At 49.3% G+C, this 26,723-nt stretch overlaps 1 protein-coding gene across 5 annotated transcripts in view; it reads right to left on the bottom strand.

Moving 5' to 3' along the window:
• Window positions 1–25,675, bottom strand: part of SPTBN1 (spectrin beta, non-erythrocytic 1) — a 109,560-nt gene extending 83,885 nt beyond the window's left edge. The window contains exon 1 of one of the 5 annotated variants that reach the window (XM_065059928.1): window positions 25,506–25,675. The gene's annotated coding sequence lies outside the window, so the exon portion shown is untranslated. Of the gene's footprint in view, window positions 1–1,420; window positions 1,606–24,767; window positions 24,923–25,108; window positions 25,258–25,377 lie in introns of those variants that run through there. The other 4 variants (XM_065059924.1, XM_065059925.1, XM_065059926.1 and 1 more) reach the window with 4 other exon arrangements.
• Window positions 25,676–26,723: the final 1,048 nt, after the last annotated feature.

Below are 26,723 nucleotides of genomic sequence, written 5' to 3' on the forward strand. Positions count from 1 at the left end.
TTCAAAGCATTCTTTAAAATATATTGCATCATCTGAGGGCGGGGGGGTTGGCATTCTCTTCAAAAAGAAGAAATGGCTTGGAGAAAGAAGCAGCTACCAGGAAGAACGTTTTCTCAGACACTTTTCAAAGGCAACATCCAGGGGTCAGACCTTTTGTATTTCTTTTCATAAATAAACAAGATTCTGCTCTGTTTGTTTCTCAGATAATAGAAAATAAACAGCTTTATTCAGACCATCTGACGAATGAATTCATTTAAGAAAAATTCACTGGCTACTTTTAAATGCGATAATGTCATTCACTAAACAGGCCAAGACTAGAATCGCTAAAATTGTGCCATAGCCACACATCTGGAATTACTTCCTAATAGTTACATTTATCTTTAAAGTAAACACGACTTTTTCAAGAGTTACTATTCTTCTGTGAAACACTCTGGGCTGTAGTTAGTGTCATGTTACTATCTAAGGATTGTCAAGAGGTTTTTATGACGTTGTGATTGAAGAAAATCTATTTTGAACGGCAATCCCCAAATTGTCTCATTACTGATGTAGATAGACTGTTCCCTGGCCAACGCACAGCACAACCTGGGGCAGACAGTTCAGATCAATTCTGTGTGAGTGGAAAACGGGACACACACCCTTCCATCTCCAGGTTACCGGTCCTATTATCAAGAGGAAAATCTAATTAAGATGTAACTGAACTTTGCATTTATACCGAGTGATATTCAGATCAATAACAGCAGTGAAACAGACATTTAATTTATGTCATTTTAAACCCATATTTAAGCTGGAGAATGGGAATTCTGAGCTCCCAGCATCCAGCCCCATCTCGTCTCCCCATCAGGGTGAGATTCTCACTTTAGCTTCCCCAGAAAGGAAAACCAGGTCAATAGGGACACCTTCTGAGCTGCACAAAGCTTATGCAAAATGACATACATATTTCAAACACCCCCACCAGCCAAATTCTAAAAGTGTTTGAAAAAAGTAGGTAGAAACTCAGAGGTCTGCAGACCAGAACTGAAAAATTGAGCATATGGCCTAGAAAGGCTGGAAAATGCACATCTTAATTCTACCCACTTCTCAACCTGAAGCCTCAGGAGCTGGTGGAACCATTTTGGTTGGGAAAGACCCTCAAGATCATCGTGTCCAGCTGTTAACCCACCAGCAGCACTAACCCGTGTCCGCAGGAACCTCCTCTGCCCACACTCAGCTCCGTGTTACATCACCTGCACGCTTCCCAGAGACACAAGCTGCCCCATCCTCACAGGACAATATGGGCAACACAACCACTGACATTTGGGCTCGTTGCAGCCGCTAAACCAACTGTAAAATAATAAAGGTACTAAAACAGCGAGGCTTTAACTCCCTTGGTCTCCAGCACCCTCTCTCCATCTCGCGTGCAGGGTCTGGCTCCCAATCCCACCTTTCCTGTGACAACCACAACCACGCTGTTTCTGTTTCTGCGTTTTCCAACCCAAGAGCACTCCAGGGGTTCCATCCGTGCTTCCCGAGCCAGCCCCCTTGGTGGTGGGGACTCCTCCGGCTGTCCGCGCTCTGCGACGAGGAGGACAAGACCCCAAAAGGTCATCGGGAAGGGAGGACGGGCTGTGCTACTGGAGAGACAAATGCCACAATCAGCGTGTGGGGAACAGACACTTCAGGAATGCACAAACAAAGCAAGACTGAAGCCTCTTTATTCCCAATACAGGCTGGAAAAGTGTGCAAAGGTCATTAAAATCGCGCAGCCCGTTCATGACCGACGTCTACTTCCCACATGTCTCCAATAACACGTCGCTTGGAAGTCAGGGAGTTAAAGACCGGTTTACAGGCCCTTATTTTCCTTCTGCGGTCCCCAGGATATCGCGCTCTAGCTGGGAGATGGGGACGTACTACACAAGCATTGAAACGACTTCAAAAGGCGTTTGCGCTGTTCACTGTAAACAAACCCAGGGCTCGCCGTGCTGGAAAAGCCAGTGTTTTCAGCAGGGGTGGCCGTCACGCACCCGCCACCAACATGTGCGGCACACAGGGCGCAGATGCCAACCGGCTCGGCAAACGCAGGGCTGACAGCTGAGCACCCGGCGCCACAGCACACGGCACATTCATTACATTATTCAGTAAACCTGAACCAAACGGCAATTTCAAACCTTCCGGTCACAGCGAGGATTGTTAAAAATCTTCTAGTCTGATTCTCTCTACTGTTACAGACACAAAATCTCTCCGTTCCTCACCCACAACCCAGCAAATCTGGATTCCAATGTTTTTTCCTGAAGGCTCTAGAAGAAATGAATTGATACCCAGGGTCCAAATTTGTCCTCTGTAATGTGAGGTAGCTCCGCCCAGCCGAGCGCGCAACCCGACATTATTTGAAAAGCCTCCTAAAAACAGAAAGTGGGGACGGGGGCTCTGTGTTGGTTTTATCCAAGCTCAGACGTGCAATAGGAGTTGTGGGGTGAGACCCTCTGGGTTCCTGCATTTCCTAGATCCGATATTGCCCCTGAACCACCCTCCAGAGAAGCCCAGGCCCCTCCACCGACTACATACAAGCCAAGAAAAGACTAAACCAGAAAAAAAAATGAGACATTTTAGGTAGGAAGTGGCAGTTTTTTGAGAGAAGTTAATAAAGAGGAGTACAACAATCAAGCAGAACAGAACATGACCACGCATAACACTTCAGGGTGGAGTAAGCAGCAAATCCCTGCTGGGACTGCCCTTCCTTTTCCCCTCATCACTCCAAGAATGGAAAACACATTTTGCGGAGCTGCTGCGGGAGGGCTCTGGTCATCGGCCAGCAGCACACGCTCCTCGTGAGCCGTGTTCCTCCAGCTCTGCTGAACCGACAGTCCCTGGGGATCCAGGCAGAGACGGGACGGGGGCACAGCCCATTACAGGGGTACAGCCCGAGTTACGGGGGCACAGCCCGAGTTACGGGGGCACAGCCCGAGTTACGGGGGCACGCCACACGCATGAGGATTGTGTTAAGAGAATAAAACTCCATGTGCTGAGTGCTAACCCCAGGCTTGAAGAATACAACCTCCTTAATTCAGTTTCTAAGGAAAACACAGAGTACTCAGCCTCCCTCCTCATGTATTTATGGTTTTCCTTCAACGATCACTGCTGGGCAAGGTTTACGCAAGTTGAGTCAAGGCTAAGTGCAATTTGGTAAAGTTCAGCTCCAGCAGGTACATCACCAGCTAGTCGGTGGCTGCTCAAATGAGGCCCACGGATTAAACACGGCTCCCCTCGATCTCACAAGCCACCTCGGTATCTGAAGTGGCCAAAAGAGATGGAATTCAGCACCCGACAACTGTCTTGTGAAACATCAACTGGGTTTCTGCTTCTCATTCAGTCAATAAAGAAATTCGCACAGATTGCAATTCACGCAGCTCTTAGTCAACTGCTTTTAAAAACCACTTGCATCACCTTCAAGGTCTTTCCTAAGTCAGTTAAAGGCAGCGCCTGCTGAATTACTGGGATAACTGGGAGTGTCCCGCTGTGCAGACGGCTCAGCTGGAAAAACCGCCAGGGACCAGCTCATCAGCGTCTCTCCCACCTCCATCCCTGCATCTACCACTTGTTAATACTCTAACTTTGCGGACTTGCTCTGGTGCTGGGCCATCCAAAGGCAAATGCTGCTGGTTTCTCTGAGACCGAAAAGTGACAAATGAGCAGGAAAAACAGAGCCTGCGTTCTGGCCGGAGCCTGGAATAGCATCCTGAACGGTGCTGGGGCTTTACAGGGGGTCATCTGCCTGCGGCAGCTGGCGTGCCAAGGAATGCTGAGGAATACAAGTGGCAGCAGGCAAGGGCACTTCTACAGCCCACGTACTTGATGTACTATAAAACACTTACAGAGAAAATTCTGACTATGGAATTGCCTGAACTTCTGGATAAAGAAAAACCTGATGGTGGTAAGCTAATATAAAGTGATCAAAAATATGAGCGGGCTGGATTAACGGTATGTTCACCGTATCTACCACAAAGGTGAGCTTTCCGAGCACCTCTAAAGAATCCAGCTGCAAGTACTCGCGGATGAAGATGCTGGTGGAGAACACCTGGGACACCCTGTCTCATGGGCTGCCAGGAAGGCTGATGGATTGAAATGGTTATCAACAGGCTTCCGAACAAGCTACCAAAAAATTCCTTCCAGAGTCACTGAGAATTTAAAGGACAATGTTTAGTATTATCATGTTCCAGAAGCTATCTGTGGGTTGACCTTCACCAAAAGAATGTGAAAATACCAGGAAACTGTCTATAGGGGTATTTACCTTTTTCTTCAGTGGAACAGAACAAAAAGTCTTTTTTAGTATTTTTCAAGTGCTGTTTGAAAACCCTCGGGAAAGGAGTTTCCCATTTTCTGGTCTCTGCTCTCTCACAACCCAGCTTACGCCAAACAGAGCACCGGGCTTTGGAAAGCTGCTGCGCGGCGGGAAGGCCTGAAAACCGAGCCGCTGCCGCTGCTGGCGCTTGGCTCCTCTGCGGATGAAGGCGGCGCTGTCTGTGCCCGGAGAACAGCACAGAAACCTGAACACCTCCACCCAGCTGGGAGCAGAACCTGCTGGGAAGTGGCGGCCACCCCGAATGCCCTCGGTGACACCTCTTTACTCTGATGGTGCCGCAGCAAACCGGCCGTGCCGGGCGGTGTCCAGCCCGTCGCAGGCTGAGCTGCTTCACACGAACAGCACCGGCTGAAGCGGCCAGCTAGGCTGGAACCTAAAATGAAACGTTCCCTCGGAAAAAACGTCAAACTGGGAAGCTGCTTGATCATTCAGTGAGTACTGTGATTGCCTAACGTGTAATTTATAGATATAAGTTTACACCTGTTACATTCATTTTAATTAAGAGCACTACAGCCAAGTTTCTGGTGACAAGAGATGCTGTGCAACATGTCGTCTTCAATCAGAACACCAGAGCTGGAGGTTTCTACATCACTCCTCACTCCTACCAAGAACCTTGACAGAAGCAATGGGCACAAATTACATTTACAATGAGCGAACATGTGCAACAAGAGGACAACTGGACGCGCCTGTGCAAGGTGTGAACACCAGGGTTAGCTCAAAGCTGCCGCAGGGGATCGGCACAATCTCATCCACGAGCACGTTCCTCCTCCCGCCGTCACCCTCCGGAACCCGAGGTGCGACGGCTCCGACCTCCCGACAGCAGCGGGGCTGCCAAGCCAACAGGCCAAGGATTCCACCCGCCAACCGCTCGCTCTCCTGCACTTATTTTCCCTCTCCATTTCCACACCGCACCCCTCCCAGCCCTCTCATTAACAAATCTTCCAGCTCCTCTGATGGCTCATTGTTGTGGCTGGAGCTCAGGAGCGGGGAGCGAGGACCAGAGAATACAACGCGCTACCTTCCAGCGCTGTCACCCACCATCAAGCCAACACACACAGAACAAAATAGCGCTGAATTACTTTTTGACCAAAGTCACGCTTGAAGCGCTGAGACGCATTTGATAAAGTGGAACAGAATGGGAATGTAGCAGGGCAGAACAGCTACTTCAAGAAGTCTCTTCCATGCACTAAGAGACTGTACGTGCAGGGTCGCTGGGCAGCGTACAGGTCCCAGTCCAACCAACGCACATGCAAGCTGGGAGGTGCTGGTGGCCTGATGACACGTCCCAGTGTGGGGAGAGGAGCCCGGGCTGGTTTGGCTCTGCCCCCGAGTGCAGCGGGAAACCGCACCCAGGGAGAGGCCCACGGAGAAAAGGATGTTTCACCGCCGAGGCTTTTGTTCTGGGCTCTGGTTATTAGCGATATCTCACAGCCACGCAGGCATGGAAGCCATTTAAAGGGGCAGCCTGGAGAAATAACCTGCTGCACAGTCAGTGGGTTGTGAATTAGCAAATAAACAAACAAACAACAAAAACCAGATTGCGGGGGCGGGAATGAGGCAAGATTTGCTAACACGCTTCCTAACGCAAGAGCAACGCGGCCGGATCGACAGCTGCTCTGAGCAGCACACCAAGCTCCAGCCCACCAAGGAGCAAGCCCAAGCCGAGATTTAAGAAGAGACTTAAGACAGTAAAGTTACTCCATGACGATGCTGAGATCAATTCTACCTGCTCTCACACCAGCCCTTGGTACCGGGATTCCCGAGACCCCTCCAGCTGAGCTAGTTCTGCCCATCAGCTCAGGGAGGTCTGGCCAAAGACCTGGCCTAGGAAACCATGTGGTTTTGGTCCCAGAGGCTCAAAGCTCCAGAACGAGTATTTCCTTCCGATGGGGAACCCCAAACCACATGCAAAGCTTTGCCTCTCGATGGCCAGACTTAGTGCAGCACTGGGGCACGTCACAGGGACCACATGGAGCCTAGCTGCTATTTCTTTAATGAAAATAAACCCGGAATTATCTTCAGTTGGTTAGTGGGCACCAACCAGGGGAAGGCGCCAGGTAAAGCCAAGTGCACTGCCTGCATGTGCCCAGCTGAGCTTCTAAATGGACACCAGCTGTTAATTCCTTCCCACATTCCTCACATTTTTTGGCCAACTCCTGACAAGACTAACAGAAACCTTCCCCCTTAGGACTTCATCTGACGCATAGATAAAATAGTCAGGCAAGGCAAGGCAATATATATCATAATTGCTTTAATTGAAATGCATGCCTGTAGGTCCTCAGTGCATCCCTGCCCTTTGGAACAGGTTAAAGAGCCTTAATGCCATCTAAATTCAGGCAATTCGTTATTCAGGGCACTTGTGACCAAACAATTTGAGATGCATCCTGCGAGGAAAAAGCGGGCGGGATGGAATTTAAAACCCTGGGAAAGAAAGCGACAGATGTGGAGCAAAAGCCCAGAAAAGCTACATCTTAAACAACTTGGCTAATTATTTTGGTTCTTTGATGTTTCAACTACAGCTAAATTTGGGGTTTTCTGGGGGTCGGTATTTTAGTGCACATCTTCACGTGAGATAAAATATATTGATCATTTTATTTATGATATAGCAATGACTCTTCCCAGGTTTCTCGTGTCATGTTGCTAATACAATTACCTGAGGTGTCTCAGCTGCTTTAAAAGGATTCCCATAATATTCCTCCCCAGCGCTCACCACCAGCAGGACAAAAGCCTAATAAATGCCTTTGTAAAAAGCAGCGGTGTCACACCAGATCAAACCAGCAGTTTTACCCGAGACATCCCACCCATCTTGGACACCACCATTTATTTTTGCCCTGAGGTCTGTGTTATTCAGTTCTAAGTAAAACAGACAAATAAACGAACCAATGACATTTAGCTCTTCCCAAATATCTAACTATTCTTGTTATAAACAACACGTAAATAGGGCCCCAGTGGCACACAGTGGCTTTTCCAGCCTTGTGCACCCCGGGGATGGAAATGGCTTCGCGGAAATAGGAAAAAATAACCCTATTTTGGTGCAAGAGCTTTATGGATCGTTGCGTTGAGCTCCCAAAGCATTTTCACACCGAGGTCTCAAACCCCATCCTGTGAAGCACTCAGGAAAAACAACCAACCACACAAATAAATAGATTGTATTTCTGTGATCACTCAGTTTCAACCAGTTCCCAGGTGCAAAGCCCCAAAGCTGCCCACGAGTCCCACGGACACACAACACGCAGCAGCGAAACCCACATAAAGCGACGATACGTAAAATATCTGCGGATTCGTTCATTCTGATCTGCGGGTTTTGTGCTGGGCTGGCCCGCTCCCAAGCCAACAGCTGCATTGCTTTTCTCCTTGCACAAACACTCCGAGTTCGCCAAAGCCCTGTTTGTGCTGGCAAACGCCCAGCCGTTTATTATTATGCACTATTAGTTCATAGTGAAAAATGTGCACTACAGGGGGAAAAAAAGTCCAGAGAAGCTCAATAATTGGGTACAGATGTTGAAGATTTATGAAGCTCTATCCAGCGGACAGTATCTGACATATTGTTTCTATCACCTGTTTGCTTTCTGAGTTTTTAATAAGATAACTATGCGTGCCATCCTAGCAGAACATTCTAGAATTCCTCCTTCAAAACCCAATAACTTTTGATCTCCACTTGCCTCCTCTCCACAACAATCCCTCTTCAAAGTCCCACAAATGCCACTTTATATTCATTTCATATTTAAATAAGCTCTTGGCTGTTGTTTTCATCATCTGGCAACTTTCAAACGCAATCAGACCACTTCATTCTTACTTCATGTCCCAAAAACTAAACCTGACACTTCACGCCAAATCCCCGGCATTTAAAATTCATAATCAAATATCTCATCGTCCCAAAGACACTGTTCTAAATACTTAATCATTTTCACATTATTTTTTCGTTCCTATTTACTGGCAAACACCATCTGCTCAGCGCCTTTGGGGACGTCGCTGCCCTGTGTCATACAGATGCCCAAACCACCACCAGTCCAACACTCAGGTTAAGCCAGTGACGAAAGTGACCCCGTCCCAGCCAGATTTCCGAATCTTGGATCATTAAACGTGTTCTACAAAATACCTGTGATGTGCAAAGTACCGCGGCCGGCAGCAAATGTTGTGAAAGTAAAAAACACAGGAAGAACGCGTCATGGTTTTGCCATTTCCGACGCCATGGCGAGCGCTTTCCTCCCACCGGCATAAAACAACCAAACAAGATATGACCCCTCGGTTGTTTTCCCAAGGATTTACAAAAGAGGGTAAATCCCCACAAAGGGCCGTGTTTCTGCAAAGCCGCGCGTGACCGCTGACATTTCTGCCGCGATTTCCATCGGGTAACCTGGCATTTCCCTGCACCTTCCCCAGGGCGCTGAGAAACGCCTCCCGGAATATGATTTCACCCTTTGGATGATGCGGCTTACGCAACGCTGACTTATGCGGGTCCTGACCTCATTACAGATTTAGACACTGTGCCCATATTAAACAAAAAGTAGATCTGGTAAATTTGGAGCATTGGGAAAAAAAAAAGTCTATGGAGATTTAAGTTTTCCTACAGCTCTGAAATAGCGTTTGTCAATCACAATTGCACTTTTGGGTCAAAAGAAGTAAAATAAATGAATAATCCCTATTTTGACACTATGTTCAGCAAGTGGGTGGTGTGACAGGTCCATGCCCCTTCTCTACACTAGATACGAGTGAAGAGACAGTGCAGACACGCTGGTGGGTCTGTCCTGCTCCTCCGCCCGTCCCAGAGAATACAGATGGCAAAAAGAAAGGTTAAGAAGTGACAAGTAGAGCAAAGTTCCATTTACATCACTAAGTGCTGTTCCGCGGATGGGAAGTCAACATGTGCCATGTAGAAAATTCTCTCCACTTTCTTTGTGGATAAACCAAGTGAGGCAGCATTTCCACTACCCACCGACTCCGTTCCTTGAGCGGGTTTTGAGCAGCAGACGGCCTGAAATCCTCAGCCAGCTCCATTTCATTTGTTTCTTTCAAGTGTGTAAGAAGTCAGATGCTTTGTTTCTTTGTGTTGTTTCCCTCAGCATCTGCACAGGCCGCCCAAATTTGCTATAAATCCCAACCTGAAGTGCAAAAGTAGAATCACTTGTTGTTTGGTTGGTTTTGATTTTGCTCTGACCATCAGATTTCAATCTGACCAACCACGTCCAAGGACAAAAGTGCTGCTGGCTCATAGTGTTCAGCTCCACTACAGCTCTGCTTTCTCAACTCACACTCCTGCGTGATACGAAGGAACAAACCTCATTTATATTTTAAAAGCAGAAGATTCTCACATATTTAAGACTCACACCTGCAGATTTACAGCAAAACGAAAAACAACACACAGCCCTGAAGCCATTGAGAAAGCGCTAATCCCAATCATCTTCCACCTAATGACTGTTTACTCCACAGCCCTTTCAAAGCTTGGATGCTCTCCAGATCTTCCTGCTTTTCCTTTCTCCTGCCCATCTCGGGGCAGATAAAGCAACCGGGGAGGACAGAGCTACCCGCGGGAGGACAGGGCTACCCGCGGGAGGACAGGGCTACCCGCGGGAGGACGCTTGCTCTGCGCCAGCTCTGCAGGCTCTAAAGGCCTCGTTTCCTGGGGGAAATCCTGAGCATTGTTTCCCTTGCAAGGCAAAAATTAAAATCTCAAAGCTCTAAAAGCATTGCCAAATAGTACAGAGGAGAAAATCTATATATACAGAAAAGTTCTTTTTTGAAGGATTTCAAAATGGCCATTTGCTTTACAGTTTTAAAGGCAGCAGGACTAGTTCTATAACTCCTGCTGGGAACAGATTTTAAGGTATCATTCAGATCCACCCCCTTCGCTTGTTTCAAGTGATGTTCACTGTAGTTTGGCAGGGGTTTTTTAAAGGAACAATTAATAGTGACCAAACGATCCCACTGTCCCTGCTACCTGACCAGCTGTGTTTCTACCTTGCACACATCTGGAGAAAACCCAACTCTTCTCATTACTGAAACGCGGTGAAACGGCTCATTAGTGCAAGCGCGACACTACCGTCGGCCTCCAGAGACCTCGCGGATCCCCACTCCCATTTGAGCAAGGATGGTGGCTGTTGCGGCAATAAAGCAAAACCACGACCAATCCAATGCGCTGCAATCGATATTTTAAATGAAATCAGTCGAGCCCGTATTCAAATCAGGTCAGCAGTAATTAAAGCATCCTTATTTGGAACAGCAAAACCAGAAAACCTGCATTTCGCAAAGTGAATAAGTTAATGGGAGCGTTTTGAAACGCGTGATGCACCAGTAAGAGGCTTTAACCTAAACCTGAGGATTACGCTCTGCTAGCTTTTCCATTATTCCGCTCTCCATTAAACCCCACGCGCTGGGAAGGCAGCAAGAGGTTAAAGCAGCCCTGCGATCCCTGCTCAGCCCTTTCTCCTCCTGAGGATCCTGCTCTTGGGTTCTCCTTGTGCAACACTTGCCATTATGGCCCGAATGAAGCACTGAGGGTGGAATTCGATACCAAACATTTCTATTAGTGACGGCGTCAATGGCAACACAACGCACAGAATTAAGCCTGGTAATTGCACCAGCGACCGCAGAACTGTCCCCTCTTGTATCTGGAATGATCTGCTTGGTTGACTCCATCTTAACACAGTGATTCAGCCATTTTAATTCCTGCCCGACTGGAGTTGGCTTTCCCTGCGCCGCACACCAGGCTCCGCGTAAAGCACGTGCAAGTGAAGGTAAAACAAATAATCATAATAATAAAGTGAGGCTAGAGCGCGGTAACGGGATTGAATATGTAAAAACACAGACTTTTCAGATTGTCCCTGGCTTCTTTTTCCAAACAGGCATCTCAGGAAAAACTCTGCGGTCTGGTTCTGTTGAGAGGGTGCCGATGAACAGGGGCTGTGTCTGTCCCGCCTTTAGGAGCGGCCCCGGAGGGAAAGCTCGGGTTCCCAAGGCGTGGGAGGGAGCCGGCGCACCCCAGATGCACAAACCACAGTCCTGCCCCGAGCTTCCCTCCCGCAGGCTGCCCCGAATCCTCCCCATTCCGCGTGCTCTGCCCAAAAACCTGTTGCATCTCTGTGCAGAACAGGCAGGTGGATGCAAATCATCAGCATTTCTGCACCTGCACGTCAACGCCCACGAACCGGAGCTGCCTGCGCCCAAACCGGAGCTGCAGGCACAGCCACGGCCACTTCGGCATCCCCCCCAAGCCCCAAGGATGGACGTGGCCGCGGCGCTTCGGGCTGGGGAAGACGTCAAACGAAAGGGCTTGCCTGCAAAATTCAGGGTGTGCTTTCGTCCTGCTGCAGCGCTCTGACTTCTGCAGTGATCGGAAGGGATGGCAAAGCAGAAGAGAAACCAAACAGCAAGTCCTCTCAAATATTCATTTCTGACATTCCACAAAACTAAAGCAAGATCCAGAAAAACAGCACAGAGCCTTCCAGGGTAGCAGCAGATCAAGGGGAAACAAGCTCCAGGCAACAGATGAAGCTACACTATTACACTATCCATTCTGGGGCTTGTCACCGTGCAAGTGCCCCAAGTACAATCCCTTCATCCAGACACTTCACAGTAACACCGTGCTCAGTAGCTGCTGAAAAGCTGCTGTAGCTATAAAAACAGCCTGGACAACCATGACAAAAAGATATTTGTGCTGACTACCACATCCTTGTTTACCAATTACAAAACCAGCATGAAAAACACGGTTATTACCTGAGTTACAAACATCGAGAGACAAACATCCACTGAGCAGGAGTTCTAATTTAATCCATCCAGAACAGCTGTAGAAGGACAGACCCAAACAAGCCATATTTGACACAGATAGATTAGACAGATGGTACAGTCCGGTATAAAGGGGATTTGTGCCTGCTTGACTTTGACATGGCTGAATTACTTATTCATTGCAGACACAGAAGAGTTATGCTGCATATTTTACAAAGATTTATTGCCTATTAAAACTTCATACCATTCAAAATTGTCACGCGTTCTGCACAACAAAATAAGGATTGTTTTGCAACTTAACTGTGCGTTTAGTATTTAACTGGCAATACACTGGTGCAGAATCTCTTTGCAACCTGTGAATTTATGCAAGAACGGGGAAAATCAACTGAAAGGTGGAGAGAAATCCTGATTTAAAAACAAAAGCTCTGAATTCCTGAAGGCTGCTGAATGCCTCCAACTTGGCGCAAGAACCCTCTGTGTTCACCTGCTCGCTTCGCCAGCGGCCGCTATCGGGTTCTCTGGGGACCCCAGCGAAGAGCAAGATTAAAAGATGTTATTGCAGGGAATACAGGAGGGGGCGAAACTCGAAATCCCCATCCATCTCCTCAGCTCCCACACGTATCCAACAGGACATAAATGACGCTTCACTCCCAGTCTCCTCCCAGCACCAAAGGAGGAAACGACAAGATCATCTCCCACTCCAAGTTAAAAATTTGCCTTGGCATCACCCCTTTTAGCTACAGAACGAGCAGCAAATCAGCAATAATGCTTTACCCTCCAAATAATCTCTGTAGTTCTCTACGCACCTCATGGGGGACAAAACACATTCAAAACCAGAGTAACTTTCTTACCCGCAGCCAGAAGCTTGAATTTGCACCGACAACTGCCATCAACAGGAACTGCGGTCTCTCCCTCGTCGGCCTGACCGGAGCGGTCCCCAGTGGCCGTGTCTCCAGCCGGGGCTGCCGGGCTCCTCCCCAGGGCTGTGCGGGAACTCTCCAGCCCCACCAGCGCTGCCAGGGCTTTTATGTCTCTTTTATTTCCCCTCAGATCCCAGGGCACCTGAGCGCACGCGAGCCCGGGCTGTGCGATGCGCCCGCGCACACAGAAGGTACCAGCACCAACGTTTTCGGGTTTTCTCACCTTTACAAAGCTGGCAATGATTCCAAGCTACTTGAAAAAGTCACATTTATTGCAGTCATTAAAGTATTTAGTGTAAAGGCCACGGTTTCCACTCTTGAAGCGCACCTCTGTTAGTCTGGCAAGTAGGATGCTATCCAGGTAGGATGCTATTTTACCAATACTTGTAATTTAAGAGAATGAGTGAGGGTATTTCAGGATGGCCAAATGCCACCTCCAGAGACCACCCAGTGCCACCACATATCCACACAAACGCAGGACCTGCAAACACTGGCCATCCAGCCAGATTTATTTGTTTTCATTATAACTAAAATGTAACACAGAGAAGAATAAAAATGAACTTCTTTGGGAGGCCAGCCCTGTGGTTACAGTCTGTGTGTTTTGCCCAGATAACACCACCAGCGTCCAGAATTTAATCACTTCAGCGTGTTACTAAATTAAAACAGCGCACTGAACCGCTTGCCCAAGTAAGCACTGGCATGGCACTAAGAGTATGTCAGCGGCTTTGCATGTAAAATGTTACCAGGACTTGAGCAAAGCCACGGCAGGGGCTGGCATACTGCAAACACCCCCCGTTTCACACACATCGGTGCCACCTTCCAGACACTAAATGTTGCCTTGATTGCTGAAGCTACCACCACATTTATTTCTCCATATATTCAAGCCAAGAAGTTACCTTCAGCATGAGTGCAGGCACAAGCGCTAGATCTGAGGGATGTAATTTAATACAAATAAACATGCTTCAATAATACCAGCGCCACTTACGTCAACAGGTGATCTGGACAAGAGAAAAATCATTAGCTAATGTGCAGCAACCAGAGGCCTCTCCAAAGCAGGACCAAATTGTGTGGGCTCGGTCTATGAGCAGCCTCTCCTCACTTAATAATGTGGGTTTTATGGTGTTTCATCTGTGACTGGTCGCGCCCCTTTGTGTTCACATGCTTTGGGATGTGTTTTGGTCAGAGAGCGCCAGGTTGCGAGCACAGAGCCCAGGTGGGAGAGCAGAGGGACCGTCCCTTTCTCGGGACGCTCCTGGAGACGAGGACTCCAAACAGCTGGCTCCCGCGGTTCCCAGACAGACGGACGACACGGAGATTTACCGTCCTCCTCACTTACCGCCGGCGCTCAGTCCCGCAGCACGTGTCACCCAGCCCAAAACGCCACCTCTCCCGGGGTGAACCCGGGACAAGCTCATAGCGTCACAGGCCAAAATAACGCTTATTTTTTAAAAAGCAAAGGTTTTAGCCTTGCAGGGATCCAGCCAGCCGGAGGCACCCACCAGCAAAACACAACTGGGTCAGCAAAGGTGAGCTGATCAATTAAATATTCCTGCTGGTCTATCACACACAAGCCAAACTAGAGAACGGAATGGAAAGAACAGATCTATTTCCCTCTGAACTTCCCGGGCAGTCAGAAGACCAGTACTCACTGCTCACCTGCACCTGGATTCTACGGACAAATTCGATTTGCTCTTGCAGCAGATGCCAATTCAACCACCCATTTCAGCTCAGCAGCATCTGCTGCAAGCCCTTCTGGATTGCATTTCCATGAGAAAAGCTGTGCACTGTTTGGCTCCCTTCCTCACCTCCTAATATCATTAAGATGACATTCAAGCCACATAAGTACATTTTTTCCCCCCCCACTAAATACACAATGGTCATTTCTGTTTGTTTGTCCTTTATTTCACCCTAGGGGAAATCCTCTTGTCCAATATCTTTTTGTTGATGGCAAGTTCAAGGAAATTATTTTGCTGAAATGGTATTATTAGATTTTACATTAATTAATTTACAACAGCACTGAGGTGGGGGAAACAAGCACCTGCCTTTCATTTGTTGTTCTTTCAGGACGGAGGCTGAGGATGTCAACACATCCAACTTGCCAAGCCCTTGATCTCCCCACCCAGCCCAATCATTCCCATCGCACCCACCCTTGTAAGTGGCCTCCCAAAGGCAATTAGTGGTTTGCTGGGATTTCCAGCCCTCCTGCCACAACCAGGCAGGGCTGAGCCACCTCTGCACCTCCGGCCCAGCACCGTTCGCACCCCCCGAGCAAAACCAGGATCCCCACAAAACTCTGCCAACGCACGTTGCTATTTTAAATTCACACTTTTACTTTCACATTCCTTCCGGTCTGTTATTTCCTCCATTTGATTGCAGATCCTCTTCACTTTCCTTCAATCCATTTCCTGCTTCTTTCTTTCTCCCACCCACTCGTACTTTGTTCAACAACAACAGAGTAGAGTTGGAAAAACAGGGGTGAAGCAGCCCCGGCGCCGTTCCTACACTGCCCCAGCCTCGGGAACAAACCTTCGACACGCTGAATATTGAACTTCTCTCGCAAGACCAATGAAAGAATGTCTCCATTCACAGCTATTCTGAATGCTGCAAGCAAGGCTTCATATTTGAATATTGGAATTGTAATGGCAATTGCAAGAGGAAGGGCCTATTTTAAGCGACGCCCTGACTTTATGGGTGCCTCACAATCGGGCACTGTAATGCAGCGAGAGGCAATCAAAGGAGAGACTGTGACACGGTCCATTTTGTGCACAAGGCTCGCGCTTCGTGTGCCATTTCGGATTCTGCACGTAAACAGAGTCTGGGAGATTTACCATTGTCTCCTACAGAAACCACCACGCAGCGAAGGCAGAAAATCAGTAATTACGACAGATTCCCAACACATCCAGCTGCTGAAGCCAGCCAGGTGTCAGCTCGGGCTCCACCTACTAACGGGGCTGGAGCTGAACGCTGCAGGGTGACCTGCCCCGGGACAACGGCTCCTTTCTTCCTCACCCCTCCACAGGCCTTGGAATTCAAGATAATAAACCAAAACACCACACAGTTAAAATTAACTGTATGCTCATATTAAAAAAAAACTGCTCAGCTGCATTTCTCTGTTGTTTGTTTGGTTTCGTTTTGCCCTGATACTCAAATTACAAAGCCTCCTCCTCCTCGGTGATGCTCCGACAGCCTGTTGCCTTCATTCTGAAACCAGCGACACAGGAAGAAACCCAGAACGCTTTGTTTGGCTGCTTTCCCCCCGAAAACCCAACTTTTAAACAATATACTGTCAAATAAAACACTACTATCAATGGTGCTGCTGCCCATCCAAACCAACCCCATCACGAGGGACTGCAGAACCATCAGGAACCGGCTCAGGACACAGAAACACGGCGGTACCCACAGACCAAGGATCGTTCCTCATTGTCAAAGAGACCCGGGCCCACCAGCGATAAACCCACATCCAAACGTGCCACGTGCTCATCACCCGTGCCCACAGACCACATCATTTCCCCAAATGCGGCAGTTTGGAAGTTGGCTTCCCAGTGCCGGTGGGAGGAACCCAAAGAACGTAGTGCTCCCGGTGACAACAAAAATGGGGAGCTTTCTTTAATTTTAACAACTTCGCGGAAGGAAGCTCTGTACAAAGCATTCCAGTCTGCGACTATACGCTGAGGCCAATCCAGAGAGAAGGAAACTAAGTGGCGTATTTCACCACAGTTCATATTTTCTCATTACCGGTAACTTTAGTACCTTCCGTTGTGGGAAAACAAGATTATCATTTAGAACAGTGGATCAAGACAAACGAGTTTGCCATTTGCAAGAGCGATTCAACAAAGATCTTTAGGAGCACTCCCAGCCCAGTGGGGACTGTGCTCCATATTCCAAAACCCCCCAGTCCCAGCTCACCCAGAACTAGTAAAGCTGGGATGTCCATATGGTGACACAAGCCCGGCCAAAACACACGGAGAAGTCAAACAGGACCGTAGAGACCAGTATAAACCAGCACCGACACACACGTTCAACACCCATCAAGTTTAGCCTGCAAATACTTCTGACCGGTGCATGAACCACGAGGCACAAAGCAATTAAAAATATGGTTTGTTATCACAGTAATATTCGCATAATACTTATTGATATGTATTATAAGCATGGTTTCAGGAGAGTCAGCCCAAGGTGAATCACCCATCTCTTCAATCCTTTAATAACACTCTGGGAATGATAAAGCAGTCCTGCTGCCTGCATAGGGACCATTCCTCAGCATTCCTCACCATCAAGCATTTTAGTCTTCAAAAATTGCAACAGTTTGATCAACCCACAAACCAGAACCTTAAAAATACACATGAAGTTATTTTTGGCCTTCTTTTATATATTTGCATGCCCTCCTATCTCTCTTCAGAACACAAAGTGATACCACGGCCAAGCCACTAAGCATCAGAAAGGAGATGTGTTCCTATAAAAACACGCATAAAACTTGTAATGGTAAGACTGCTACAGGCGCCAATCTAATCGAGTTTGCCAAACACTAATTTCAGGCCCAAAGCTCCTCCCTGGCTCCTTGGCGTCCTGCCACAGCCATGGCAACCACGATTTAAAACCCAAAGCAGCTGTATTACCCCGGAACAAGGCGAATCGCCCTTCGGGTGACACGTTGGCTCCTCATCGCGTGGAATCCGGGGAACTTTGTGCCTCCCTGAACTCTCCGGGCACCACGAGCCGCTGCAGCGCCAAGTGATTCACGTTGTTTTCTGCAACAGCTGTAGAAACATCTCTGAAATGTCTGGCGCGCCCTCCGCCAACGCCGAGCTGCACCTGCCCCCGACGGCCACGCGCCCCTCACCCTCAGCTCCGCAAAACACACCCCGCGTCCTCGCCCTCCTCCTGCTCCGCCGCTGCACAAGAGGGGCCCAGGTAGAGCCATCAACCCTCTGCGTTCCCTCAGCAATAAATATCTAACCAGGCACCTCCAGGTCCTGCCTGGTATCTAAACGCTGATCTCTGTGACACCGCGCCGGCAGCACCGTCTCACTCAGGATTTACTGCCCCATCAGGGTTACTCGGTAAAAACACAGATAAGAGCCATGTGCTCCCTATCGCTCGCACCTGCCCACAAGGCAGGTGTCACCATCCTTGACTCCTGCAGTTATTCACACTTTGCTACCTTTTCACAAAATCCTTTTGTTTCTAACATGGTTAAGAAATGTAACCGAGCAACACAGAATTGTCTCAAATAGGTTCTTCTGCATCTTTTTATGCAGAGATGATTTAAAACCTCAAGCCACACACGGCGATGAAGTAAATCAGCCCAACTTCAGGTGCTGGGATGCAGCTACGCAACCTGGAACAGCTGGGGACCCAAATCCTCTGTTCTTCAGTGCAGCAGAGAAAGAAGGACCCTAACGTCACAATGAGAATAAGCACAGAAGACCCCTCTTTCCTTACTAAACCAAGCGAAGAATGTGGCTGAGAGTTTCATTACTGACCTGGCAGACAGTGTAGGTCATTAGTACACCATGGTTGTTTTGATACTTTTCTAGGAAAAACGCATTTCATTATTTGCGGCATTTGTTTAACTCAAAATCATCATCTTCTTGTTTGTCTGGCGCACAATGGGAACGGATCCCTCCCTCATTTTTCAGGCCCCTGGGGCAGTTTAATGTATTATCAGCCATTATTCACGTCTCTTATTTAAATCATGCAATTTCAGTTTGCACCTCCTAGTATACAGAGACAATCTGAAGTTGTGCAAGATTGAAAAACTACAAAGCTCGGTGAAACTCTGATCAGACTGTACTTCGTGTGGTGGGTTTTTTTGTGTTCCTTTGGATATTTTGGTTTGATTTGGTTGGGGTTTTGGTTTTGTTTGGGGTTGGTTTTGTGGTTTGGTTGGGTTTTGGTTTGGTTTCTGCATGGGTTTTTTTGTTTGGTTCGGGTTTTCATTGTTCACCTCAGCCCCACGCGTTGTAAACCAGCGTAACCAAGTAGAACATAAAACCAGTATAACGACTTAGAGCGCTCCAGATTTTTTTGTCCTGCATTCCATTGTTCTGTAACGTTTCTACTTTGGTTTTCCTTGCCCAGGTCCCTGCAGCAAAGCAAACGCGCACCCAGGGAGCGGCTCTTTCAGCGCGGGCTCTCGTGCCGCAGATGCGCACCAGGGCTGGACACCAGCACCTGCTGACTCAGGATATTAGAGCCTTCAGAGCCTCGCTCCACAGCACCGGCCCCCGCACTTTCCTCACACTATCCCATTTAGAAGCCAACTCATCCTCTTTCCGTAAGAAACTAATTTAGGCATCACAGGTTTTAAGTTTAAATGGCTTATGCCACCGACTAAAGCTGCGCAGATTCTCCTGTTGACAAATTTGACGCGGGGCTGAGAATCAAATTTGCTCACGTTTACCCTTGCACAGAACCATATTGGTAAATGGCTGGTTGTTTTATATGCAAGTACTAATTGCTCGCAGCCAGTGTCTTGTACCAAAACCCCATCCCCAACAAGCAGCCCCCGCGGGTCTGAGGCCACTGAGCTGATTCATCTCCACCCTGGTGCTGCCACGCAGCTCACGGTGAATCTGAACACGCTGCTTCCAGCCCACAGCAAGGTAAAAAATCCACCTCGTTTCCCACTCTGCTAACTGTGAAGATGATAAAACAGCTTTTCCTAAGCTGGGGCTGTGGGGTTTGTGCCCCACTCCTGTGGGTTTAATACGGCTTGTTTGTCCTTACCTGCAGCCCTACCCTGCTAAAGACTGGAGGGGGACGTAAATGTTCCTAAGATGCAAACAGATTATATTACCCAAATAAAAAAAAAAACCCTGAAGCCTCAAGTCAATAATCCATTTTTAGGAAAGAATTTGTGCTAAAATGAGGTAAGCGATAACTCTGCAGATCTCCTGTTATCCCCAGTGCTATTTTAGGGAGCGGGTGACTGCATTCGCGCTTGTCGCATAGTCCTGCTCCCCATCTGCTGGCACATCCCCAGCGCATGCCGGCGCGGGGCTTATCTCCCAGACACGGCCACCAAGGCTTTCCCACAAAAACCCACCCGCCCCTCCGCGGCGAGAGGTCACTCGGTACCATCGGCCTCCCAATGAGAAAAACAATCAGGAAAAGCTTCTCTGATGCCAAAAACGCAAATGAATAAAATACAGCAGGCTCCGGTGGCTGTTCTATCAAAACCTGAAGGCTGCAAGGCAGATTTGCAACTGGTGCAAGCCAACGTGTTTCCACCAACGGCAACCGGATTCTTTTTCAGGCTTAGGATCTGGCCTCCTAAAAGCATTTAAAGTTACAATAAGAATACGTTACTCCAAAAAAAGGTTAAAGAAAATAATTAGCACTTAATCCATTCACCTTTGACTATCATGAAATTGTAGAATCATTCGTAGTATTATGCACAGAAAAAGTTCACGATATTTTAAGTTACAAAAAACAAAGCAAACGTTAAACTAACTGGGTTATCTTTACCACATATGGACCCTACCTGACAAAGAATACCTGGTAACTTAAGGTGAACTGTAAATAGTTGTTTGAAGCCCGTTTTCTCCCCCAACATACTGAAGCCACGAGCTCCCCACCAATGCAAAGATCTCCATGTATAGAAGACCTTGGCCTTGTACTTGGGGCTGAACCCCCCAGTGAAGGTGAAAAACCTCCCTGTATCAAATTCAGGGATCAGCATCACCCTAAAATACCAGCGCCAGGCGGCCCAGAGGAGCCTGCGTCACCTCCACCAGCCACCAACACCTCCAGCAACGTGCAAAATACAAACCCACAAAGTCTGGGACGGGGTGACCCCCGCTGACCGCTACAGGCACCAGGCTGAACCCCGAATCGTGAGACTGTAGTACAGACGTGATCTGAATGCGATGCTGTTTTAAAAAAGCTTGAGGAAAACTTTAAAAAAGGACAGAATTAAAGGTTTGTTGTCCCTCCAGACTACGGCCAGGAAGGATCACAACTGCCATTCAATCACCTTCCACAATGGCAACGAACACACGAAGCGTAAATGCTTTGTTAATTAATTGGCTGCTCCAAATACATTAACCCACATGCCGTTCCCTCAGGTGGGCAATGAAGCGGCGTATCAAAGCTTGTCGTGTTTGCTTTAGGTCTGTGTATCCTCATCTCTAATCGCATCTGCCACCAGCTAAACTGCATCCTGGTGACGGTGCGCACAACCACCCACCTTCCCAGAGCGAATCCATCGCGCACCCCTCCTGCGGACCCACCGACACGGGCTGGCAACTGCCCAGCCCTGACCAAAGCCCATTTCGGGGATCACTCCATGCTCTCCCAATGGTGCTGAGCCACGTTTAACAAAACCAAGCCCAGTGGGCACTCCAGTAAACATGAGCTGCCAGTGAATCCCTACTCCTTTCTAAAAACAAACAAAAAAACCCTTTGCGACTTCTTTGCAAGTCTTTTCGAATGGCGGGTCCGCAGTTTCTCCAGTTACTTGTAGGAGGACTCTCGTGTCGTGTTCTTACAACTATAGTAACTCCAAGCAGCGTGACTGTAACGGAGGCGCAGAAATGGTTTCCTCTTGTGCACGCAAACAAAACGCGGAGCCTCGATCCCACAACATCACTCCTCGGTGCCTTTCACAGACCAGGGGCCAATCGCTCAGCAGGTGGAACCTCAGCATCTTCCAAAAAGAGAACAGCATATGCTGGGAACCCCAGCAAACAGAACGGCCACTTAATCTGGAACATTTACCTGTGAACGGCTTCGCAGCAGCGTATTTTCAGCCCTAGGAACAGGGTGTTAATGACACACCTCTCCCGTTCCAGCGGCATGACGGGTATGACCCGCTCGGCTATTCGGAGCATCCAACAGGTGGGTCTCAGCATCTGCTGGCACAGGATTTCCACACCCAGCTGCTCCTTTCTTCAGTTGCTGCTGAACAACACACCAGCAGACTCCTTCTTTTTAAAGTTCTAATGCTTAGCACACTCAAAACATTGTGAAATAAAAATGACTGCGCAACGGCATAATATGTTTCTCTAGTGGTAGTGGGGACGTGCCAAAGAGATTCCTGGTGTGCTAAAAACATGCAGCTTGAAAAGAAATATACATATCAGCTTGTGCAATACATAGAGAGATGAGCAGGAGGAAAGTGAAAGACTTGGAAAAGAACACCCTAAAATTTTCACCATTCAACAAGAAAAAAGACCTTACAGAGAAGAGGCTGGAAACAAGTTAATGGTGCAGAAAAGCAATAGCTCAAGACAACCTTTATCCGTCCTTGGCCACAGGAAGACTCATACAAACCCCAAGCACAAACGTTATAGGTTGGCGTGGATCTCTTCCTAATCACATTTTACTGCAGGTAGAAACATCCCCTTCAGACACAGCCCTACCCTGCCATCCTTCTCAAACCACCAGGAAATCTGTTAGGAACTCACCCATCAGCAATACACACAAACACAGGCAAACCTGGCCTTTTTAACGAGGAACGGACAGTAAAAATGTGTCTGGGATTAACACGAAAAAGAAAGCAAGCTGGACAAAACAGAAAAGGAGCTGCCTGCTTAAACATATAGGATTGATCACTCTGTTAAATAACCTACCAGGCATAAGAAAAACTCCTTACATGTAATATCTCTGAACCCCTTTTTCATTAAAGGAAAGCAAAGCTCGCGAGGTCCAGCTGTAACTGCTGCAACACTACTCATGTTCATTAAAAAAACAAATTCACAACAGATCATTTTAAGAGTAATAATAAAAATCTGACAAATGAAAACCAGATGCGGAGAAAAGATTATAAGCGAGGGGAAAGCAGCCTTCAATGCGGGCGCCCTGCAGAACGCTGGTTATACACCAGGATTTCACCACTGAAAGTCAAAAAGCCCCTGGCGCTGCTCTGACGTGAGGTCGCCCAGTTCAGCCCAGTTTGCAGAGGTTTTCCTGGAACCGGGAGCGGGTCTGTGGTCCCAGATCCCAGCCGGGCAGGATTTAGGAGCTGACTCACGGGTGATGCTGAACTGTCGAGCCGGGTTTTAACGTGTGCCCAGCTCAGGTGACGATGGAATTTAGGTGCCTGGAGAGATTAACTGTCTAAATAACTTTTGCAGTCCGAGCCTTAAACATCTGCAAAAATAGACCTTCCCATCTGTGTTCCACAAAATATGTCTGTGTACTCCTCGCTAATGAAATACAATGCTTATTTTACAAGTAATCCAATTACAAATATTAAATCCTGTAACTGAACCACGTTAGGAAAAAAATAAGCTTAGTCAGGGGACTTAATATAAAGGAACATTACGGGCCCACCCAATAAAGGGGTTTTAACCGATTAAATTCTATATATGTCGAAGGAAAACCAAAGCATCTTTCACAAAATGGTTGTTGTCCGTGTGAGGGACACGCAGCAGCCTTCTGCTCTCCATCCATGCAGCATGAACACTTTGCCCCTCTGCGCGCAGGCAGTTCCGTCATTCCCAAACCTGCAGGATTCGTGCCACCATGGAGATGAACCAGCATCCCTAACGCTTTTTGCCACATAACTGCCGCAAGCTCCTCTTTCATCCAAAAATGCTGCATCCTGCTCTAGCGGATATGGTTTACTGCACTTAACCTGCATTACAGAGAAACGCAAAGCGGGCTCCGGTTCCATCACCTGACCTCTTTTCTAGCACCCGGTTTACGCTGCTGCATGAAGGAACAAAATATTTGCTGCCTATTTTATGTATGGCCCATCTAGCGCTGGTTGTGGCGCACCAGCCAGCCCAGCCCCACAACCACTGCTAAGTCATGGGGGCATCGCAACAGCCGGGAAAAAAGGAATGCCAGCAGATAACAACAATTGTTTAGAAATCACATCTAGCTGCCATCACCCACCCCTCCCCGCTCTTTATTCCGCACCGTTTCCATCTCCTGTCTCTCCCTCCAGAGGCTCCTGAGTGCACGTAAGTCCTTCCAGCGCAGATTTCCTGCAATGGCCTGAGCAGCCACAGCCTCCCCTGACATTTCCACTCGGCTGATGTGGCTCTGCAGAAATGGCTCTGCCTCTGGAACCCTTGCATTGTTCCCCAACATGTCTTTCGGCACAATACATTCACAGGGAATAACAGGATTCTTTTTTCATTGGCTAGACAGTTCAATAAGCAGGTTTCATAATATTTCTATCCTGTCAATAAAGGTCAAAGGCTGCACTGAATGCTCTGGATGCTGATAGCCGATGTTTATTGCCTCTTACAGTAATCCTGCTTCTGATTTCGCACACTAAGCATTTATACCTATGGACGATGTTGAGTAAGTGCAATCTAGAAGTACAGATCACTACTCATCTTTAAATAAGGATCCATTTTACTCTCAGCTGAAAACACCAAAATTACAGAATCAATTACCCACTCTAGTTTTGCATTATCACTCCAAGAGCAAAAGAATCCGCCTCAGCAGAGGGCTATCTAAAGAAAACGTCAGACCCCAGTGCCATGAGCAAGGGTTTTCAGAGCTGCTGCAGTCTCCAGTATCTACCAGGGGTCTGCCATGTTTTTTTTGTTAAACCAGGCCTATCTCCATCTAACTGCAGGAGCCATCCGAACGAGATAACGCAATCAAGCCCGTGCATTATGCCTGTTCACAGCGCATCGGCTTCGGGAACACAGCAATCTGGAAAAGCGGCGGCCGAAAGCAATCAAAGCGCCGCAGCCCGTATTGCGGAGAGCAACCACCACCCTGCCCGGGCGTGATCCCGGCTCCGCCGCACAAAGCCCCGCAGCGGGGAACGACCTGCCGGCCTCCCCCGACCCCCGCCCAGGAGAACATTAAAAGGAATTACATACATTGAAAGAATGAAACGAAGCGGGAGCGGCAGCGGTCCCCAGGCGCAGCGCGGCTCTCCGCACCGCGGCCGGGCGTGCGGCTGCGCGGAACGGGCGGCACCGGCGGGAGGGGCGGCGGCCGCGGCCCCCGGGGAGAGGCCGGGCCGGCTCGGCGCCCTGACAGCCCCGCCGGGGAGAGCGGGGCCGGGGCTGCGGGAGCGGCGGGGGGGAGGCCGCGCCGGCCCGCTGCTCCGCCCGGCCCTGCGGAGCGGGGGTGCGGGAGCCGCCCGGGCCCGCCGCGCACACACACGCGCACACACACACACGGACCCGGGGAAGGGGCCCGGCCCGGCTGCCCCTACCTCTGCGCTGCCCGGGCGGCTCTCCCGGCTCGGCGGCGGCTGCAGGGAGTGCCCGGCGGCGCCCGCAGCGCTGCGCTCCGCCCGCCCGGCCGCGGCGGCTGCGAGGGGCGCGGGGCGGGGCCAGCGCGGCGGGGCGGGGGCCGAGCGGCCGCCCCCGAGCCCCCCCCCCGGCCCCCGGCCCTGCGGAGGCGCCGCCGCCCTGCGGAGCGGGGACAGGTGGCCCCGCCGCGGCGCCAGGCGGGGTACGGGGGGCCCTGGGCTCTGCTCACCTGCCGCTGGAGCCTCGCCCTGCCGGCACCCCAGATGTTCCCCCTCGGGCAGCGGCCTCCCCGCAGGGCCTCTCACAGCCTCCCCTGAGCGTTCCCCGCTGCTCCCGGCTTCTCCTGCCTTTCCTCACATTTATTCGGTTATTGGGTCTCACGCCTCACGCTCCTCCTCCGCTGACACCCTCCGCTATGGCGGAGACAATGTTGGCTCCCCCCCAGCATCCATTTCCTCCGGGGCGACTCTCCCGCTGCTCTGTCATCCCGCCTGGAAACCCCAGCCTGGGTTTGGCCTCCTCCCCTGCGGACTCATCCTCTCCAGCCCTGCCACCTTCCCACACCAACAGCCCCGCTCGCCAGGGTCGCCCAGTCCCCTGAAGTCCAACCCTTTCTGCCCGGCTTCCCCTCTTCCTCCTCCTCCGAGCAGGATTTTGCAGATGTCTTTCTAGAGAAGACTGCGACCACGCAGCCAGCGTGCCTTTCCTCCTTCCCCGACACCTCTTGCCACCCAAATCTGGAGGCAGGCGTCTCTGCTTCAGGTTTCCTCCACTAACCCTGGCCCCTCACACCTGCATCCTCATCTTCACGCTCATTCATGCCTGCTGTCCCTAACCCCTCAACTGCAGTACAGCTATGGATAGTGGTGTTCATATTTTCTCTTATTTTTAATTTTTAAATCCACCGTTGGCCCATTTGTCTCATGAGTTACCATTCTCTCCCGTTCTTCATCCCCACGCTCACCCCCAAACGCAGTGTTTGCTCTCTGGAGTTCCTCCCCTCTGTCCCTATCTTAAACCTCCTCCCATCTGGCTCCTGCCCCTTCACATTCTGCTGCTTTGCCAAAGGTTCTAATATCTGTCCACTTCCTGGCATAATCTCTGGAATATTGCTTCATTTCCATCCTGTCAAAATTATCAGCCTGGCTCCTCTTGCTGTTTTGTTCTCCCTTGGTTTCCACGAGTGCCTCCCCCAGAGTCGCCTCCTCCTCGCACTCCCCATTGCCAGTGCAAGTCCTAATGGGACCTTCACCTGTCCCTGCCGCTGTGCTTACTGCTGGGTGAGCTCACCCCATAAAATACAAACACATAGCAGACACAGTAACGGCCTCTCTGATCTGTCTCTATTTCCAGGCTTCTTATCTTACCCAAAAGAACAGCCCATCCTGCCCTCGTGGCACCCGTGGGACGGCAAGCCACTGGTTCCACGTGTGTTTAATACAAAAGAGCTCCTAAACCACAACCAAGCGGGCCAGAAACTCATCTGTAACAAAGGACGAGCCAATCGCTTCACTCACTTTAAAAAGTTACACACACAGAGAAAAGAAAAAGAAATGAAAACAATTCTTCCAGCTT

The sequence above is a fragment of the Columba livia genome, chromosome 3, assembly GCF_036013475.1.
Source record: "Columba livia isolate bColLiv1 breed racing homer chromosome 3, bColLiv1.pat.W.v2, whole genome shotgun sequence".
NCBI classification, from domain to species: Eukaryota; Metazoa; Chordata; class Aves; order Columbiformes; family Columbidae; genus Columba; species Columba livia.